This window comes from Convolutriloba macropyga, chromosome 2, assembly GCF_964194025.1.
Source record: "Convolutriloba macropyga chromosome 2, txConMacr16.3, whole genome shotgun sequence".
Lineage (NCBI taxonomy): Eukaryota > Metazoa > Xenacoelomorpha > Acoela > Convolutidae > Convolutriloba > Convolutriloba macropyga.
The window spans coordinates 78,217,552-78,239,984 of NC_134469.1; the positions used below are offsets into that span (position 1 = coordinate 78,217,552).

The 22,433-nt window shown below is 34.5% G+C and overlaps 1 protein-coding gene across 1 annotated transcript in view; it reads right to left on the reverse strand.

The window, feature by feature from the left end:
- Positions 1-19,575, reverse strand: part of LOC142334734 (calcium/calmodulin-dependent protein kinase type II delta chain-like) — a 96,804-nt gene extending 77,229 nt beyond the window's left edge. Inside the window, exon 1 of the mRNA XM_075382997.1 lies at positions 19,440-19,575. The gene's annotated coding sequence lies outside the window, so the exon portion shown is untranslated. The remainder of the gene's footprint in view (positions 1-19,439) is intronic.
- Positions 19,576-22,433: the final 2,858 nt, after the last annotated feature.

Consider the following 22,433-nt stretch of genomic DNA (forward strand, 5'->3'; position numbering starts at 1 on the left):
TTTTTAATAGTTTTGACGAATCTCAAATTCTAACAGAACTTTGATAACAAGTAAATAACTCGGAAATGACTAAGCTCACCAAAACTGAAGCACGAATGTAATTTCTGTGCGCGAAATTCAAAATTTCAAAATGCTGCAATCTGATTGGTCGGTTTTGGCGGTTACCTTTATTTCGAAATTTTGTTAGTTATGAGAGAAAAAAGATGTGTTTTCAACTCTCCTTTGCAATCCTTTGCCAAAATATATCACCATAAGGAACCCTACAGAGTATTGCTGATCATTTTTTTTTCAAAAAACGTTTTTGGAGAAGCTGGAAAAACATGATATTTTTTAAAATTGTAATAAAACGCACTATTTTATGCAATTTCAATTACGGGTGGTTAGAGTTGTCCTATGTTCTTAAGTGTGATGAGCAAAAAAGCTCCCCGTGCCGAAAAACATAGGAACCATATAAAAAATTGCTCAAAAATAAACAGAAAAAATGTTTATTTTTCTGTCAATGAAGTCATTAATTAACAATTACATGACAATTACATGACAAAAACATGTGTCATTTTTCTGAGGCCTTTTTTGATGACAGCTGTTATGAGATAAATTTGCACTGAGGACCCATCAAGTCCAAAAATGTGAAGAAAGCCGATCTAACATCTTTCCTTAGGGTACTTCATACGCTAATTAATGCCAGATGTTAATGAGACATTGATTGCCAGATGTTTTGAAAATCGGGGAAGGAGCCATTTTTTGATGATGATGATGCCTATGAGCAATAATGTCAGGCATCAAGCAGTGATTACAAAACCGTTGCAAAAACTTCAATTTTTTTTCTAGTAATTAGTAATTAGGTTAATTAACCTTTAATTAGTCGCTAATTAGGGGTTAATTATCTCCATAACGGATGAGTAAAATTTGACGAGTGTGATGACATGTTTTGTACTTTAGAATATGATGAGGCTTACTGAGCAATCAGTTTCATCCCAAGTATTTTTTGGAACCGTCTTTTTTGGGGTCAAAGGTCAGAGGTCATGTGTCAAAAAAAATTTTTTTGAGTTTTTTTCGTTTTTTTTTAACAAACATGCTCTTTTTCTTTCAATTGATTCCCAATTAACAAATGGGAGGTGATTCTAGTGTAAGCTGGAGAGCGCATCTACTGAATTAAGTGTTAAAAATCGACGTCTGAAATGCATTTTTTCAAAATTTTTCTTTGATTTTTTTCAATTTTTGAAAATTTCTTCAACTTATGAATTAAATTTGGAAATCAATCCATGCTACAGCTGTGGTATGGAGTTTGCATGTAATTAGCGTCAATACCGTTTACTCTAACATATGGCTATATCTCTTAAATTTTATGTTGAATAATTAATGTTAGCAAAAATTTTGTAGATTGAGAAGTGTATTTATGGATATAATTCACACACCACGTCATAGTAGTTGCAATAATTGAGTGTTTGTTAGGAAACGAATGTTTACGTCATAATGAAAATCCTTTTTGAACATGTTCGAACTTGATCAGTTGCGAAATTTTAATTTCTTTGGCTCATCAATTTTAAAACTACAAAAACAGATATCAAATGTTAAATTCAGCTTTCAAAAAGTTGAAATCACATTTTATTGAAACAAAATCAAGTTAGCAACTCACTATATAAAAGAGGTTTGTGGTGATTCATCAAAATTTTTCAAGTAAATCAAATATGTCCATTAAAGAATTCTCAGGTAGCCGTTTCTTTGGTGCATTGCAAATCTTTGGAGTGTCTGTAACGCCAAAAACACGTGCTGGTTCTGGTGTTTGAAATTGTGTAGCTGAAAGTAACGCTGTATCAAACTGGTTTTCACTGAGCAGAGCGGTAGAATTTTTCTTGTGAATTCCCGCAAAGAAAGATGGACTAGATGTCGGCGTCAAAATGGGACCCGGATCAACTGCTGGTAATACTGGCAAGCTTGCTGAATCCCATTGCGATTGATTTTCTGGGGAGCAAGGTGATGACTTTATGCCCCACATGTCAGCTAAGTTTTCGCAAGCTTGATAAACCCCTAACTGGCTTTCAAACAGAGGCTCACAGTCGCAATCGTAACGAAACAAAACTCGTTTAACGTCGTTAGGTAATGACTCCATGTCAAAATGTTGAAATGCTGGCAAAGCTTTTGGAGGTAAATGTCCCCCTGATTAAATAAGACTGCATTCTGCTGGTTCTGACTTCTCTGGTAAAGAAGCAATTGCGTTAATGAAAAGCTTAGGTATCAAACAGTGCTGGTAAATTTGCCAAACATCACCTTGTCTCTTCTGTTGAATTAGCACAACAAAGTTTTCGAACACTGTCTGATAAACCAATGTTCGCTCGAAAGAAATAACAGATTCATCAAGTATTTGAACAGAAATAATTTTTTGCACAAATTTCGAGAAAGAAATTAAAACCAATTTGATAAAAGACGGTTGAAAAATATTGTTTGTCTGGTATGGTAACGAACTCTTGAAAGAAAGCAAAGTGCACTGAACGCAAGGTTTAAAGAAAATGAATACCTAGTTCTAAAGTTGTATTGTACAACGTGTAATGTAAGTTTATGTCTGGGGTCATAATTGGTTTTATTTTTGGTAGTGTATATGCTCTGTTACATGCTCTACATTTGTTATTATACATGGGTTGATACGGTCTATAGTTTGTACTAACGCAATTCTTATCTAGAACGTATTTTATTATTAGCATTTCATTGTACACTGGTACATGTTTATTCTTATCAGAATTTCCCTACTGCTGTAGGTTCACATGTGTTTCCAATTTTAATACACACCTAGGGTCACATCTGTTCCAAGATATAAACATATGGACAATTCCAATAAACAGTGTACACTGCACTGCTGGTTCAAATACACACCTAGGGTCACATCTGTTCTCTCTAGAGAAATAAAACATATGGCCCGCATATAATTTCAACAAACAGTGTACACTACAATCCTCAATGACGTCAAAAACCCACCCGAGGTCACATTTGTTTTCTCTATAGAACCAAAACATATGGACCACATATAATTCCAATAAACAGTGTACACAGCACTGCTGGTTCAAGTACACACCTAGGGCCACATATGTTTTTGTCTTATCTCTAAGGTCACAGCAGAAGTTAATTATAGAATATTTGAACAACAGACAGACTCAAGTACGCCATAGGCGTACTTGAGACTGTATTCACAAATCATTTGGATTTAATTAGGCAGTTTGACGAAACTTGTTTAATCCCAATTTGCCGCACCCATTGAATTGTAGTTTTACACATTATAACACTTGAAAGTATTAAAACAAGTTGCACACTATGCCTTTCACTTCCACTAAAGACACAGAGTTTGGAGATTGTTGTTTCGATATTTCCAAAACTGAGAATCGCTTAATCAGGGCAACGCTGAAAACCTATGAAAGGACAGGGACATATGTATTTCTGAAATTGTTCAAAAAAGCAACAGACGATTTCGAGTTTGAACAGAGAATTTCGTCAGTTCAGCTAGCAAAAAACAGAACTCAGTGGCTGATCAGCAGTCATTGCCAAACCACCACCAGCGAAGAAACCAAAAATTCAAAAAGAGGTTGTCAACAACGATGGTTGAAGCAATGTTTGAGCGTTCTCCAAAATACTTTAAACAATTTCTGAAACAGTTCAAATTTCTCCTTGTGAAAGAGAAACCTACCTTTTCTATTGGAAATTGTTGTGCAGTGTGTGCACATTTTGATTCCGAATTTTGCAATTTAGTAAGTAGCCATCATCACGTTCTGATTGATACAACTACTTTTGAAAACGAAACATTGAAACGATTTTAAAGCTTTCCTGTGCATTGTGTTTATACAGCTTTCAAGTTCTTGTTTTTGACTGCACCAAATTTGGAGACTAATGGAGATGTGTCTTCAAAGCTTAAATTAGCAATCGAATTCAACAGTTCTGCAGAAAAAACTGATTCACAAACAGTTTGCAAACGACTACCAGCTTTTGCTAACAACAACAACAACAACACTCTATCGAAAAGCAGCTCTGCAAAACAAACAAATGTCAATCCGAAAACGAGTGCCAAGATGCGAGTAGTTGCCCAAAAGACTATCTACAATTGTCGGCCTCCATCAAAAAAAATTCAAACTGGTTTTGTTAATAGTGAAACCTTACGCAGAGTTGAAACAATTTTGTATGGTTCTCATTCTGGTGCTTTTTGTCAAATCATGGATTTTTTTTTGAGTGGATATGGAAAATTGAATATTGATTCTGATTTAGTGAGGGTTCGCTTTGTGTATGAAGAAAAAGTAAAGTTTTGAAAAAAATATAAATTTTTCAAGTTAGTAAGGTTAGAACATCATATGAAAAGCCAAATGAATCAATTCATTAGCGCTAATATTTACAAGTTTTTGAGCATTGAAAACAAAATGAGCAAAATAAATACAAAACAGTCCACAAAGTTTAGAGTTTGCATTTTGAATTGGTTGATTCTCCAAGAGTTGATAGATATTGTGATTGTTGCCAACAGAAATTATTCTTTCATATAGGTGTTTGTACGATTAAATGGGCCGACCAAGGGGATCGGAAAACAGAAGTTGATTGTTCTTTCTGCATAAAGGTTACCAGTGGGTGCCAATATTTTCAGCAGTTGCTGCATTAACAATAAGGAAACTGTTTCTGTTCATTTTTTCCGGAAAGTTGTTGGCCGCAAACACGCCATGAAATTTGTATTTAAGAGTTTTGCAGCCTTGGATTAAATCGTTAATATCATCCTCATCCATCATTAATTTGTCAGAATGTGATTCTTTGATACTCTCCTTGCACTATCAACAAATATTGTGCTAGCTTTTTCGCCAATAATGAAAATCTCTATAATGTTCGGTAGGACCGCAGAAAATTTCAACTCAATAGAAATTGACGAATTTGTAAGCTCAGGATGAATAAAATCATGGGATGCTTGTTGGGTGCTGGTAAAATCAAAAACCTTTATGAAATGGTTCGGGTATTCTGTCAAACTTATTCCATGACCATTGTCGATGTAAGCTAAATCCGATGTTGTATTAAAGTAGCGACGTTTGTCATCACTTGTTGATATTGGACTGTCTGCCACAGGTAAACCGTTTCGGTAATTATAAATCTGCTCAAGGTCGAATTTGCGGAAATTGAATGGATTTTGTCTGTTGTTACCAAGAAACGCTCCGTTAGTGTTCAGACAAATTGCTAGTCTACGAATCGGTTCTCTGGCAAAAATATCTTCTTGTTTCCAAATGTGGAGACCCGTTGATGCCAGAAATGTTTTTGTTAGAGTCTCTAAGTAGGGATACGAAGCTGGACTTGTTAACAAAGTTTTTCCTATAGCCGATACGACATCATCGTTCAATGTCATCTTGCGCACATACAATTTAGCTTCGACAATTTTTACTTTGTAGTGCTTGGCTGCATCGTCAGACATTATAACAAAATCATCTATTGACCGTCTAAATGCAATGCAAAGTGTCACACCACTTAGCAAATATTTGTCACAAGTGAAAAAGTCAACTGCAACTTTACCATAAAATGTGCACTCAGCAGATTGCCTCACTAAGGCTTTCCTTCTGTTCACTTCTCCAGTTGACAGCGCTCCTGGATTTTCTTCGTAGGATTAGCCCTGACATGCCAACCAGGTGTTTTTTGCATCTTTGTTATGTGAAAATTCTGTTTCAATAAAACTTTTATGAGCATAGTTTCCGTTAGTGTTTGAAATTTTTAGTCCATTAGCAGACACTGTACAGTCAGAGAAGAGTGAATGTAAAACATTATTGCAAAAATAGGGAGCATCTGTCTTCGTAACATCTGTTGCTGCTCCTGCGTCATATCTCAAATCAGCTTCTGATAACTGGACAATTTTACATTTCACTTCCAAGAAAATTTTCTGCAAGTCAATAAAATTATTTCGGTCACCGGCGACTTCAAATTCTAACATGGGTTCATTTGGACTGTAGACTGGGCCCAACTTTTGACAAAAACTACCATCGAAAGTTACTAAGAGAGAAGGTTTTTCGAACAAATCCAAAGAACTGTGAGTTGCCTCTGATGGTAACAAGTTAGCGATCATCGTTCACTCTGGCAAAAAAATCAGACCGACTTCTTTTTGGAGCTCTGTGCGTTGAAATGGTTTTTTTGCGTTTGTTGATTGCTTTCTGTGGCTTGACTCGTATTGAAATCCTCCGACGTGAAATATTTCGGCGAGATCCCCCTGTCTGTTTTTTGACAGTTTTTGAGATTGTATTTTTAAACGCCTGTTTAGGAGATTTTTTGCTTCCGACTACATCCAAAATCTCTGGAACACTTTGTTTCAATAACTCTTTCCCGATACGCTTCGCTGTAGGCAAAATGAAACGTGCTAAAGGTAGCGCAACACGTCCAATGCCTGCAGCTAGAGCTCCAAAACCACTTCCTCTTAGACGATAATGTCCAGAGAAATGAGGCAAAGACGTTGCTTGATTGGCATAAAAAGAATCCATTTTAGGGGGAAAATTTTTTGAATTGTATTGTTAGAATAACTTTTCCAGTTCCCGAAAAGGGAACTAATTGTCCTGTTTCCGTTCTCAGTTCAATTGAAATCGCTTGAATTGTGTTGGTTAGGAGCTTCTTATAGTCTAAATTTGTAAAAACTATCCGATGAGTGGGTTCAAGCTCAAAAACACTACCGTTTTTCAGACGTTGTTTTGAATCAATGACTCGCAAAAGAGGAGCCTTAGTGTCACCGACGTATTGGTATTCATTTATGTTGTTGTAGATGAAAATTAGATGTTTTCCAGCACAAAGGTCAGCTGAGAACTCCCCATAATAAGCTTTCGTATCATCACTTTTCATAAACTTGTTCGCATTGGGAATCATTTTGTACCCAATGTGTATTCCATTACCGTCAAGAATACCCTTAAATCCAATATTGCTTGGAATTTCTTCGCTGGGAAACGTAATTCCCTCATACTTGCCAAACAAATTTTCGTATTTCCAAGAGCTCTTCAACTCTCTGAATGAAAAATGGGGCAGGCCAATTGGGCGCTTAATTGTAGCAAGAAGTTGAGCCACTGTATCAAAGGTTCCTGGCATAAAACTAAATTGCTGTCCACTATAAGGTCTAGAAATAACATTGGCTCCCGAAGAAATCTTTTGGGAATCTTCAAAATCTTTTAAGTTGTACGCAATTGGATTTCCATTTACTATGTTTTCTAGTTTTGTTGGGAATATGATTTCATTTAGCGCCACTCTCCAATCACCTGCAAGTTGAATTTCGTCATTGAAAAAATTCCGAAATGATGCAAGTGTATTTGAATCAAATATTTCCATTAAAGCTGATGAAACAACGTGAACTGTAAACTCGTCTTCAAACCGGTTGTTGGACATTTTAAACAAGAGGGAGCCTGACAAGTTGTAATTCTGGTTGGTAAAATTTTCCTTGAATTGGTTCCTTGTCTGCGTCGGCTAAGGTGTATGTTGGTGGGCTTAATGTCGGTATTCCCGTTATTTCAAAGACTTTGTCTGTGAATGATTGCATATAACTTTTCCTGAACGCTTTATCTTTTTTAACTACTCTCACAAAGTCTCCAATGTAAAACTTGGGCTTCTGAGTTGAGCTTGTTTGTGCTGCCAATGACACTAGTCGTGGCACATCCGTTTTTGTAACTTTTTTAGGAGCAATTCTTGTTATTCGATTGATTCTTGAATTGATTGTTTTCACAAATTGGTCTAATTGGTCAATGTAGCTATAGGTCCACTTTTCTTCAAGATACCGATGAATTATCTTTTTGAGAGATCTATTGTTCCTCTCTGCAAAAGCTGACTTTTTTTCGCTAAAGGTACTATATAAATGAATTCCACGTTTGGTACACAATTGTTTGAATGCTCCAAGAAATTCTGTACCATCGTCAACACATACTTTTTCGGGCTGTTTGTTTTTGATCATCTTTTTGAATGCTTCAACTGCTTCGGTTGCATACTTTGTTTTCATTGGTTCCACTCGTAAATAACTTGACAAACAATCAACCGCTACTAGAAGATACTTTATGTTGCGGTTATACTTTGCCAGTTTATCAACCTGTGCCAAATCCAGAGACCAAATTTCGTTGATATCTTCTTACAAAAACTTTAAGCCTGGGAAATTTTAATCGAATTGAATGGTACTTTGTGAAAGACGGCTTTGTCTCCAAATAGGACTGAATTTTACCTAGAGGGAGCTTGCTTTGCGTCTGTAACCGCTTTATGCTTCCATACGATGCTGGTCCTTTTAAATAAAACTGATCCAATTTATTTTACTTCAGGAAAAGAAAGACCACATCTTCTGACTGGTCTCTTCTTTGTCTGTCTTTTGGTCCGGTTCTTCTTTATTTCTTTTTTGGGTTGCTTTCGAGCCACTGTGTTGTTCTCTACTAGAGAAGAGCTCTTGCCGACTGGGTTGTTCTCTACTTGTGAAAAACTCTTGTTCACTTTCAGACGGGGCTTCCAAGATTTGCTTGGCATGTGTATTTGCAACAAGATGCGGTGAGATATTAAGAGCAATTAAAATTTTGGAGTATTTTTCAATGTCAATTTTTTTTAGTTGGTTGCTGCAGATTGTACAGAAATGTTGAAGCTTTATTGCCCAGCCTTTTTTTATTTACGTGAAGAACGTCGTTCGACTCTACAGTTACTGTTTCAGATTGGTTAATCAAGTCAAGTATGATTTTTGATCTTTTGATTTGGTTTTTATTCATAAAATCTAGCTCTAACAATATGGAGTAAAAATCTTTGCTTTTTTGTTTTTTCACTACTGGTTCAATCTCGCTGACTTCGCTCATGGGTTCTGTTTTTTCCTCTTCTGCTGTTTCAATGATTTTGTCTGCAGTCTGAACTGGTTCAACTGCTTTCTCTGGTTTTTCCATTGAGTTTGACTGGTTTCTTTGCAAAAGAGACAGCTCTGCAGTTTTCTGTTTATAAAGGGGATTGTCCAAAACTTCTTTTTTTACCGGTTGATGTGAAGCAAAAATTCGTTTTGGAATTAAAATGAATTCTTCGGTGTGCATTACGATTTTGTCAAATAACGATAACAAGCGAAACCAACAGTTTTGACCAAATCTGTTTCTCTAGCAAAAAGTTACCTCTTCTCTTTCAAACTTGTTTGTCTAGACAAAAGTTTTCTGAATGATTTTTCATAACCTTGCAAAAAACTTTTTCCCATTGGAACATTACCATTGACAATGTTGAGCAAACATTCGCAAAGGAACTTAATGAAATGATTTGGAGCTCTCTCTATCTTCTCTTTTAGTTTTGTATCCGATATGTTTAGCGGCCGCCCCAGCATACAAACTTCTTTCTCTCTCATCGCTTAAACTTGTAATAACGGCTTTAGCTGATGGCAGATAGAAAATTGATGGTCCTGGAGGAACAATATTTGAACAGTAGCGCAAGACGTCTGATGTTTTGGGATCCAAATGAATTAATAAATGACCAAACGGTTCTTTGATTGCCATCTCATGGCTTTCTTTTAAAAATTGAGAGTTTTTCAACTGTCTACCAATAAAAGTAATCTGTTGTTTGTCACGTGGTGATTTAAACAATATGATATGTGTTGTATTTAGATCAATTGTTCTGGACCATCTGCTTTGCTGGAACAAATTGTGTTTAACATAAATTACACTGATGTTTCTGTGTCGCCCTGCGGTTGCTAATTTTGAAAACTCTTTGTCATTAAAAATTTCTTCACATGAGTCATCGAACACAAGGAGGCAGTTTTCTAACTCTGAAATGAGTTCGAAATTAGAGAATTTTTTAAAATTTTTGTTCAGTTTCTTCTCTAACGATTGGAATTTTGGCTGATCATGCTGATAAAAATAATAAATTGTTTGAAATTCTGGGAAAAAGTGCCAACTAATAACATTTCGAAAATGAGATCAATTTTCCCGCAACAAGATGGCCCGCAAACAGCCATGAACAACCGGTCAGAGGTGGAAATAATTTTATTCATGACTTTGGATTTGGAAGAGCGTATCCAACTATACAAGAGAGAAGTGAAAACCAAAATGTGGATTCTTCACAGTCGAGACTGGAAAAAAACCAACTTGGCGAGAGACACAGTTATAAGAAAAATTTTTTTTAAGATTTGTGTAAAATATACAACCTCTGATCGAGGCAATCTCGAATTGCAAAACCTCCAAGATCGTCTTTCTTGGTGGTCAGCGTCAAAAACCATGTCAGTTATGCCTCCGCCCGAATCTAGTTGATCTTCGGTTTGACTCATTTTGAAACAAAATTATTCAAAAAATGAATTGCTTTTCAAGAATGTTACATAATTATTCAACAATAAAAAATTCATACAAAACATATCCAGAGTCGTTGTCTCCTTGTTTGTAAGTGATTGTAGAGTTGGCATTCATCGAAACTTGTTTATCTCTAAATACAATTGACTCTACATTGTTCTCTTTAATCAGCTACTTGATTTCATCGGGAAGAGTCTCATCGTCCAGAGACATCAGAATTGGCACTGCATGCTTGGGCGTAGGTAAAGGGGTTAGTTTCAACCTTTTCATTTTCTCTTGTAAAGACATGGTACAATTGAAAGTACTCCAGTAGAGAAAGATACTTCTTGAAAGCTTCTATTTCAGCAACTGCACACACGATCTGCTGTTTTCTCAAAACTGTTTGCCCTCTTGTGTCAATTTTTTCTTCCTTGATAAGAGTAACCGTTAACTGATTTTCAGGCGTTATGCAACTGTAAACTTTCAAATTTGGAGACAAATTCACTTGAAGTAGAGACGGAGCTGGTTTCTCCAACCGACGATTCATTCGTCAGCCACTGGTAAAAGAGTTTTGCCTTCTTATTGGCACAATGCCTGCTTCTTTGTCGTTTTGGGCATGTAATTTACAAACTGCTGTCTCCCGATATAATTTCAAGTGTTCAATTTTTGGGCAAAACAAAGTTTCCAATTTGATAACGTTCCTCTGTAACAGCTGCCGTAAAGTTTTCGTTTTTTCTAATCTTTTTGCGTAAAAATCAGAAAAGGGAAATCGAAGAACTATACTTTGAAAAATCTGTTGCAAATAATGATAAGGGTACTCTCCTGTCTCCCACGAGAGACCATGAAGAAATTTAGATACCCACAGGAAAGATCTTTGCTCACTCGACGAAAGTATGTTAAATGAGTTTGGAGGTAAAACGAAATTGTATCGTTGTAATTTTTGGTAGATACCGCAAGTTCTTTTATTATAAATCCAGATTTTTTACTTCTAAAGCCTTCAAAATCAAGAACAACTGCTCCAGATTTCAACATTCCAGCAAATTGAATAAACTATTTTTGAAGGATTTTACGTATAAACAGAAAGCAATTCTAGTCACATGACCAAGGTACTCATTTGTGACTGAACAAGGTAATACGTAGGAATAGCCTGGACCCTTTTCACTATATTCATATACAAAACCGGAAGCGTCGTGAAGTATCGCATGCAGTCTCAAAATTTTGAACGATTTAAAATATTTGTCGAGGGCTGAATTGTCGATGCCAATCAAACCACCATAAGGTCGTAGTTTCAAAGCTATATCTAAACCAATCTCAGGATCCAAATGAAGACAAGTAGCTAAAAGGTATAAAAACCGTTCACCGTACTGTGAATATTCTTTTTCGATTTCCTTATAAGTTTCGTGAATACTCTTCAAATCAACTGTAGCAATTGTAGCCAAATGATTTTATGAACGCTCACTCAAAAATGACTCTAGCCGGGCTTTTCCACCCAAATTAACCTACATGCCAATTTACATGTATCACGCACGGCCGTTGTTTTACATGTAGCGCCGCCAAGGATAAGCCCCTATTATCACACGTATTAATTCGAAGGATAACCCTCCCTATCTTAGTACCCTTTTATCTTACTACTTATGTCTTCAACAGATACGTTTTTTATTTCACCCAACTGTTTTATTTGAATTAAATTGAAACGAAAAATGCAGCAGCACTTGGGAAAACCTGCTTAAAATTGTTCGATTTTAGTGTCAAGATGCCAACAGTAGAAATTGTTTTAAAGTTAGCGAAAGAAAAAACCCATGCGGTAGGAAATGCTGTACAAAATTAGTTTGAAAGATTTGCTTCTATGCCATTGGCTTCAACTATAAAACTGCACAAAAAGACTAGAAGGAAGAAGCAAAATCTTTGGGGTCAAAATTGCCCAAGACCAAAACAGAGAAACCTCAAATAACGTGCATAGAGGTGTTTTCTCTCGCATTGCAGCTATCGATGACTAGTAAGTAAGGAAATCACTTTAATGATAAAACGCAATACAATATTTGTGAAAATTGGAGTATGAAGCTCAAATGAATTTTTAAGGAGGTAGGCCTGAGCTTCAAATTTTTTAACTAGTTCAAAAGAAGCTCCTATAAATATTAGCTAACACGGATGCTGAATTTTCGAGATGACATTTTTGGCGAAAAAATGGTAGCCATCAGAAATAACGGAAAAACATTCAATGGTATTCCTTCAAAAATGGTCCGCAGAACTTCAAAATCTCAAAACAAAAAATAAGAGTAAGATTTTTAGGGAAAAAATCAACTGATGAATTCATTGCATACTTCTTCCTGTTACAATATTGATCAGATGAGTTTAGTTGAATGAAAAAAGTGGCAGTGAAAACGAGAACTCCTGAGAACTGAAATTTTTGTTTTTTTTATTTGTTTGTTCATGACAACTTGGCTTGGAGAAAATTAAGAGAACTTTTATTTAGTTGCCTGTTTTCCATTTGGATAAGAAAACAATGATAGCCTACAAAAAAATAGTTTATTTGACTGGAGAATCATTGAATAATTATGCTCCCCAAACAAAAAAAACTATTCATCAAAAAAAATTAACTGACAGATTTGCATGTCACATCATTCAAATGTTGAAAACCAGAGTTTGCCAATCTCAAAAGTAGCTGAATTAACCTTTTTGTTGTTGTTCTTAGAGATCAATCAAGGCCAGAAATTCTCGGCAGGTAAGAAATGTTTCGCGGCAAACCAGAGTTTGCCATTCTCAAGTGAAACTGAATTACCCTTTTTTTCTTCGAGATCAAATAAGGCCAGAAATTCTCGGCAGGTAAGAAATACTATGTCGTAATGTCATCAACATTAATGGGCTTTATAAAATCAATGAAGATATCTTTTATAAAAACTAATAAACTTGAATAACTCTAATGAAAATTAGATACACTAATAATCTTTGTTTAGATCATCTTAAAAAACTAGGTCTGCGCATATGACAAACATTGGCCAAATTTGTCAAAATTTAACGCAAGTTTTCGGGGACATTTTTTATTATTTTTGTTTAAAAAATATCGATTTATAGAGAAAATAGTCAAACCAAACTGTTCAGACATATTCCATTGTCTTCCAAAAATAAATAAATTACTTTTATGGTGAGCAGTTGATCACAGTTTACAAAAATCAAATAATGATTGAATGGAAAATGCAAAAAAATAAAAAATTTAGTTGATGTAAGGCCTGCAAAATACTAATCTTAATGATTTGAAAAATTTTTTGCACCAACTAGAGTTCAAACCAATTAGAAAAGCAGAAACTATATCCTACTGGTTAAAAGCATCAACTTTTTGTTGTTTGCTTTCAGCAAGAAGAAACAAATTCTATTCAAAGTCCGTAAAAGTTGATCTAATTTGTAAAAGAGACGACCAGAACAGTAATTCTAGATTCTAGAACCTGACAGATATCTTCAGCACCTCTTCTCAATGCTCATAACATTGTCTTAAAATTTATTAGTGCATAGCTGTCATGAAATATGGGAAAAGAAGCTAACGTTGCTGATTTAGCTAACTAAAATCTAAATGATCCAGAAACGCCAAATTTTGTCAGAAAGAGTTCAACCAAATTATGCAGCAGGATTTTTTTTATCACAAAGTGTAAATAAACATCGTTGTGGAAACAAAAATTAACTACCTTTAGCAAAATTGAAAATGTGAACAAATGTGTTGAAAATCAACAGATGATTAACAGGCAGAATCTGAGAACTCCTCGAAAAATGATACGACTCAAAATTCTCTGCGATAAATGTTTTTCTTAGAGATCAATCAAGGCCAGAAATTCTCGGCAGGTAAGAAATGTTTTGCTGAACTTTCATCAAAAAATAGTAGGCTTTATAAAACAATGTATATATCTTTTATAAAACCTAACAAACTTAACCCAGTTTAACAAAAACGTGCATACACTAACAAACTTTGATTAGATAATTTTAAAAATTTATACCTGCACTTATGACCAATTTTGACGTTTACTTTTGTCAAAAATTAACTCAATTTTTTGTGGATATTTTCTAAGTTTTTGGGAAAAAAAGAGATTCATGGAAAAAATGAGCCAAACCGAACTGTTCAGACACCTTCCATTGTCCTCCAAACTAAATAAAATACTTTTATGTTGAACCAAATACTTTTAATTGACCACAGTTTACAAAAATAATATAAGAATTGAATGGAAACTACGAAAAAAGCAGAAACAACAAAAAAATGACATGCAAATCAGTTAAAAAAAACAACAAAAATATTAATTCCGCTCCACTTGAGATAGGCAAACTCTCGTTTGCAACCTTGGGATGATGTGATTTGCAATTCAGTCAATGCAGTCAGTTCAGTCAAAAAGACCTTGACTGAATTGCATGTTACATGATTCCAATGTTGCAATCAGAGTTTGCCAATCCCAAGAGTAGCTGAATTCACAGTTTTCTTGTTGTTTTATTATTGACAGAATGGCATGTCACATCTTTCCAGTGTTGCAAATCAGAGTTTGCCATTCTCAAGTGAAACTGAATTACCCTTTTTTTCTTCGAGATCAAACAATGCCAGAAATTCTCGGCAGGTAAGAAATACTATGTCGTAATTTTATCAACATTAATAGGCTTTATAAAATCAATGAAGATATCTTCTATAAAAACTAATAAACTTGAATAACTGTAATGAAAATTAGATACACTAATAATCTTTGTTTAGATCATCTTAAAAAACTAGGTCTGCGCATATAACAAACATTGGCCAAATTTGTCAAAATTTAACGCAAGTTTTCGGGGACAATTTTTATTATTTTTGTTTAAAAAATATCGATTTATAGAGAAAATAGTCAAACCAAACTGTTCAGACATATTCCATTGTCTTCCAAAAATAAATAAATTACTTTTATGGTGAGCAGTTGATCACAGTTTACAAAAATCAAATAATGATTGAATGGAAAAGGCAAAAAAATAAAAAATTTAGTTGATGTAAGGCCTGCAAAATACTAATCTTAATGATTTGAAAAATTTTTTGCACCCACTAGAGTTCAAACCAATTAGAAAAGCAGAAACTATATCCTACTGGTTAAAAGCATCAACTTTTTGTTGTTTGCTTTCAGCAAGAAGAAACAAATTCTATTAAAAGTCCGTAAAAGTTGATCTAATTTGTAAAAGAGACGACCAGATCAGTAATTCTAGATAACCTGACAGATATCTTCAGCACCTCTTCTCAATGCTCATAACATTGTCTTAAAATTTATTAGTGCATAGCTGTCATGAAATATGGGAAAAGAAGCTAACGTTGCTGATTTAGCTAACTAAAATCTAAATGATCCAGAAACGCCAAATTTTGTCAGAAAGAATTCAACCAAATTATCCAGCAGGATTTTTTTATCACAAAGTGTAAATAAACATCGTTGTGCAAACAAAAATTAACTAACTTTAGCAAAATTGAAAATGTGAGCAAATGTGTTGAAAATCAACAGATGATTAACACGCAAAAGCTGATAACTCCTCGAAAAATGATACGACTCAAAATTCTCTGCGATAAATGTTTCAATCGGGCAAAATTGAACTATCAAAAAAACCCAGTTGAGCATATAGTTCTTATAAGGGAAAAATGGAAAAATGGGTTCAGAACAGCTGATGAAGACTGAATGAAGGTAGACTGAACAGATTAAATTTTCCATGTTATATTTGCTAACTAATTTTTTAAACTCATATCCAACTATTTGAGCCCCGACTTGTTGCAGCTCATTCGCCTTATTAAATGAACGCAAGTCTAACATGATTTTTCTGCACTCAACTCAATTTTAGCCGTAAATTCTTTTCTTTGTTCAGCTTTCGCTGCTTTTCCCATTTTTTTCCACTCGGCTTAAAAAATGTCAGGCGATGAGATAATTTTCCTGAACATTCAATCTGTCTTCTACTAATTTTTAAATATCATTTTGCTCATTCAACTTATTCAGCTCGTGTGACTAAAGAAAACATTATAAGCTGTTAACTTTCGACCAATTTTAAGCTAATTTTGAAAATTCTATTTCAACTTATTCTGCTTATTTTTCACCTTTTTAATCAACTTAAAAAACATTATGAGATTTGAGCAAATCAGTTATTTATTCAGCTCAGACTTAGTTCGGATCTTATGTTTATTACGACGTTTCCTTGTAGAAATGGAAGATGAACATAAATGGAATTGAAATTTCTTGCAAAGAACGAAAATTAAAGAGCGGAATATGCTAATCGATAAATTTCAAAGAAACGTGACCTACCGATTGAAAGTACCAAAAAATAGAACTAAGAATAATTAATCTCCTTTCGCCTCTTTGTTTGTAGCATAACAATAACTGACCTGAAATGTTCATCTTTGCTATCGGCAAAAAGTGGAACAATGGAAATATATTGTGGAAATATAGAACGTTGTACGGGTACCAACAAGGAATTGTCGGTCATTTGAAAGATCTTTTGTGTAGTTTTGTACCGAAAGGGGTAAAAATTGAGGTCAACTATTGTTTTCAAGTCACACATATTTTATACATAAACAGCCATAGGAATAGCCTGTTGATCGTTGACATGTATCACACTACTTTTGTGAAAAAAGGCCGGAAAATAAATCTAAGACCGGGTCGAAGTTTTGTCGAAAAAAAAATTACAACAATTACGGCGAGTAGCATTGAAAAAAAATTACCGCAAAGTACCCGCATGAATGCTGCGAAAGCAGTGTACATTTTTAAGATTTGCGGTTTTTAGCGGTAATTTTTTTCACCGCTTTCTCAGCATTCATCGCTTTTTCTCATCGCTTTTTTTCACAGCATTCTTTGTATTTTTGGCGATTGTTAGCGTCAACACCTCCACCCGGGGAGAGCTAAATGTTAACTAAATAGTAAGTAATTGTTCGAATGCACTCCTCCGATGCACGCAATTGTTTGAATTTTTCATTTATTAATATTGAACAAAAAACTATTGGATATGAAAAAGAACACTAGTCTCTGAATTGATCTCTGAGATTATTGATTACGATTAAATCTCAGAGCACTTTGTTATCAAATATTGATAAGATTAATATGTTAAAATAAAAAATTGGTATCTTTTTTGAATTTGAGAGTTTGACACGAATGTCTCGAGGCAAAAGTTAGCAAGAAAAGTGGAACGGGTTGACCGTCATTTTCAGGTGCTGTGCAGAATAAAGATAATTGGGCCATGTCAACCCATAAACTGTCACACGAATTTAGCTCTTCCAAAACTACTCAGGGCTTTCAGCGCATTACTTACATAATTTCAGCGCAATTCCTACAAAAATTGAGCACAACATTTCCTTAAGAACGATCAGAGCATTCATTATATGAAATCATCACATCACAGTTGAGCACAGGAGGCTCATTTCTCACTTACTTTTTGGGTGATTTTCGAAAAACGTCAAAATTGTAGCACATCGAGAAAAAGAGCAGATATTATACCGACATTTTTTTTACAAAAAATCATTACCTACTTAAATTGTATACGGAAAGCGTTCTAAGCGTTTGTAAAGTGTTACATCCTCTTTTGATACTTCAATATTCGCGTTTTTTAAAATGATTTAAATAATTCTTTTAAAATTTGAGCCTATTTTGACGTAAGTGGTTTTAGTTTTTAAGTCTACTGTTGGCAGGCATCTCTAGTAAAAAATATTTAGTTGCGTAAATTTAGCAACACATCCGGATGAAATATGCAGAAGACACAAAGCAACCCAATCACTTCCTTAAAAAATAACCTTTGAAAAATCTAGCGTCTACTAAAACAAGATGAAACAGAAAAAAGACTGAATTAATTAACAAAAAAGATCCAGAAAATTAAACTAAGCAAAAAATTACCAGAAGGCGATTTATTTTTCATTTGATCCAATCAAACAAAAAAAAATTTTGGCTCAAGCCATTGAGTCTATTAGACTCAAATAAAATAATGAAAGTCTTCAGAAACTCACAAATGTGGCTTATCCTTAGTAGCATGGTGAAATGTTCTTCATTACAATCAGACAAAAATTAATTTAGGAAAATTATTGCTTAAGGGCAAAAGGCTGTCATTCAGTCCCCAAATCATTTAAAAATCTTGAAATCCGGAAACATAAATGAAAAAGAGTCGATCTAGTGTAAATAGATTTTAGTAAATCAAAATTTCCAAACACCATTTGAAGCTCATTGAAAATATTAATAAAAACTTATTAATAGTGCCAGTCATTATAATCAGACTTCAAACACAGTATTACATCTAAATAAGACTAATCAGCGCTAAATTAAATAACGCTTAAGGGCAATAGGGTGTTATTCAGTTTCGAATAAACGCATTAAAACGAAACAAAAGACCAAAAATTATTTAGATAAAGTTAAAATCCAGAAACATGGAAAAACATCTATTTATGGAAAAATCTATCAATGTATAAATAAAAATGGGAAAATCTATTAATGGAAAAACATCTATTTAGTGAGAATTGATTTTAGAAAATGAAAATTTCAAAACACCATCTAAAGTTCATTGACATTATTAACATATAATTTGAAAAATTTTGATTGCAAAAAATTATGACGACTAAAAACACTTCAAAGGATCCCCTCGCACACCCCTTTCTCTCTCTCTCTCTCTCTCTCTCTCTCTCTCTCTCTCTCTCTCTCTATCTCTCTCTCTCTCTCTCTCTCTCTCTCTCGCGCTCTCTCTCTCTCTCTCTCTCTCTCTCTCTCTCTCTCTCGAATAAATCCGTTCGAACAGAATGGCCAACTTGTTTTTTTCCATTGTTCCTCAAAAATTCAGCCACCCTTTTAGCAGATTTGGCATTTCATGTTCCAATTTTATGAACCAGTTTTTATGAACCAAGGGCAAGGGGCAAAAAATATCCAAATTTTCGTTTTTTAACCAAAAAATTTGCTGATAGTTAACTCAGAAACAACTGTTTTAACCAACAAAATTCACAAAAATGTGTGACTAAAAAAGCGAATAGTATACTCTGGCTTAGTTTCAAATTCATTTCAGACTGCCCTCATTTGATTTGAAACCGCGTATTCAATTTCTTTTAAACTTTTCTTGAGTAATACAGTTGTTTCAGAGTTACTTCTCAGATCTCAAATCTTAAATCGGCATTCAATTAGATCTAAGAGAAGCCTTGGCGAAGAATTGACAAGTCAAATTAAGCAACCTTGTAAAAAAATCCTAAAAGAGGCGTTTTTAGCGATCATTATTCTGTCTTCTAACCTGATAACTTGCTGCTTCAGACACCCACTAATCACTTAAAGTTCTCGTTATATGTGAGAATAATCAGGTTATCATATAATTACATCAGCTAAAACTAGAGCATTTCGTGTAGTCACCGCTACGCGCAATCTTGTACTATATGTTTGTCAAGTATACTTCTTATATTCTGCAGAAGTTAGTATAAATCGTACCATCTTAGTGCATTACTAGACTAAGGTTGGTACAAAACGTTCTTGCGGTTTCATCCAACATGTATTTAAATTCACTTAATCTTCGAGGTATATCTTTTGATTAGGTTTACTTTCTATGTACAAAGAACACAGTTAAATTACAACCTTGAGTTGAGCTGACCTAAAATCATTAATGTGCCCTGAAAAACGGATATATTTGTTAATTAGAGTCAATTTTGCTCCAGTGCAACTGAAATTTAGAACTAATTGTTTGTACTCTACGCTGCTTTACAACCCGTCTTTCGGAAACCCGTGACGTCATTGATTTTTTAAAGAGCGTAATAGCTGCTGTCATAATTTTTCTTTTACGCACAGGATGTTAAATTTTGACAATATTTAACTTGATCTCAAGTGGCTGTTCGCTTTTTAAAATGGAAGAGTTACTTTAAAAAATGCTTAAATATGCTTTTGGTTGACAGAATTGTTTTGAAGAATGTTTATGACGTCATAAGCGTCAATTTTCTTTTGCTTGCGGAATTTGCTATTTTTCATCAATTATTCATGCGCCACCCAATTCGCAACAAACATGAATCAAAAAACAAAGGAGAGAAGCTATGGGGGGGAGGTTAAAATAATGCTCAACTGAAGGACATGATTGCGAAAACGCTTTTTTCTATCTGGAAAATTTGAGCCAAAAAGATAAGATATGCAATGTTCTTTCCTACTGCTAAGTAAGTATTAACTTTTTGTGATCTAGTTTTCTTTATTTAATACTGTCTTGGTTAACTATAGCATAGTCAAAAAACTATCTGTATCAATCAACATTGACAGCTCAATGTACTAACTAGACACTCATTTTTAGGTTAAAAAGTAATTAACGAATTGCATTTTCCAAGATACTGATTCGCAGATTGCGAGCATAAACCGAGCAATTGCAGAAAAACGGTGTTTGAAAAAGACTAGCAGGTCAGTAAAGGCTATCTGAGGGAAGCTTATCTTGAAACTTTAACAATTGATATTCTCATGGAAAACTTTTTCGTGATAAGTGGTGAACATGCGATCGTTTCAATGAATTTTTTCCAAAACTATTTTGGGCAAACCAACAAAAAATGAAATGAGCCAAACATGGCAAAGAAAGTTTTTATGCGAGTTAGGAGTAATAGAAGTTGTCACAGAGCATTAAAAAATCAAATCATGATTGAATGAGGTATATAGAAGAACAGAAGGAGAGAAAGAGAGAGAAATAGAGAGAGAGAGAGAGAGAGAGAGAGAGAGAGAGAGAGAGAGAGAGAGTAAGTTCGATAGCAGCAGAAATATATGAGTCGGAGAGCAAACAGATTTAGAAATACGAACAAAAACCAAAAAGACAGAACAAAAGAAGGTTGAAAGTAGAGAAGGAAGACAGAAAAAACGAGTCAAGGAGAACGCCAACGCGAGCGAAAAGCTTAAAAAGGCGAAATAACGAGAAAAAGAAAAGGAAAACTCGAAATTAATGAGAGAGGAAAAAACAGAAAGAATACAATGCAACAAAAACCATAAGAACATCAGGAACCCACCGTAAGAAAACCGATAGGAATCAAAAATGTAATAAAAAAAGACAAATAAAAAGAAGTTAGTAAACAACCGAGAAAAGAAAAAGAACGAGAGAGAGAGAGAGAGAGAGAGAGAGAGAGAGCGAGAGACAGACAGACAAGAAAGGAGGAAAAAGGAAAGTGAGCGAGAGAAAGAAAGCAAGAAAAAAATGAAAGCGATAGAATGAAGGAATATAGGACAGCAGAAAGAAAAGCCAAAATCGTGAGAGAGAAAGTACAACAGAAAAAAGAAATAAACTGAAGAGAAGGAGAGACACAGCAGTTCAAAAAAGAAAAAACAGATCCGGGGTGAGACAATGAATTCCGGTTCTCATAAAAAGGATAATTGTGCTAAAGAGAACACGATGGATGTGCCCAACAAGAGGAACGTGCTGATAAAAAGGAATCGTTGGGAAGCCTTTGCGAATGCTTTTAAGAAGTCAACAAACACAGAACTGAGTTAAAGAGCTGGCTTATGCCACCTACAAACAATTGATATTCTCATGGAAAACTTTTTCGTGATAAGTGGTGAACATGCGATCGTTTCAATGAATTTTTTCCAAAACTATTTTGGGCAAACCAACAAAAAATGAAATGAGCCAAACATGGCAAAGAAAGTTTTTATGCGAGTTAGGAGTAATAGAAGTTGTCACAGAGCATTAAAAAATCAAATCATGATTGAATGAGGTATATAGAAGAACAGAAGGAGAGAAAGAGAGAGAAATAGAGAGAGAGAGAGAGAGAGAGAGAGAGAGAGAGTAAGTTCGATAGCAGCAGAAATATATGAGTCGGAGAGCAAACAGATTTAGAAATACGAACAAAAACCAAAAAGACAGAACAAAAGAAGGTTGAAAGTAGAGAAGGAAGACAGAAAAAACGAGTCAAGGAGAACGCCAACGCGAGCGAAAAGCTTAAAAAGGCGAAATAACGAGAAAAAGAAAAGGAAAACTCGAAATTAATGAGAGAGGAAAAAACAGAAAGAATACAATGCAACAAAAACCATAAGAACATCAGGAACCCACCGTAAGAAAACCGATAGGAATCAAAAATGTAATAAAAAAAGACAAATAAAAAGAAGTTAGTAAACAACCGAGAAAAGAAAAAGAACGAGAGAGAGAGAGAGAGAGAGAGAGAGCGAGAGACAGACAGACAAGAAAGGAGGAAAAAGGAAAGTGAGCGAGAGAAAGAAAGCAAGAAAAAAATGAAAGCGATAGAATGAAGGAATATAGGACAGCAGAAAGAAAAGCCAAAAT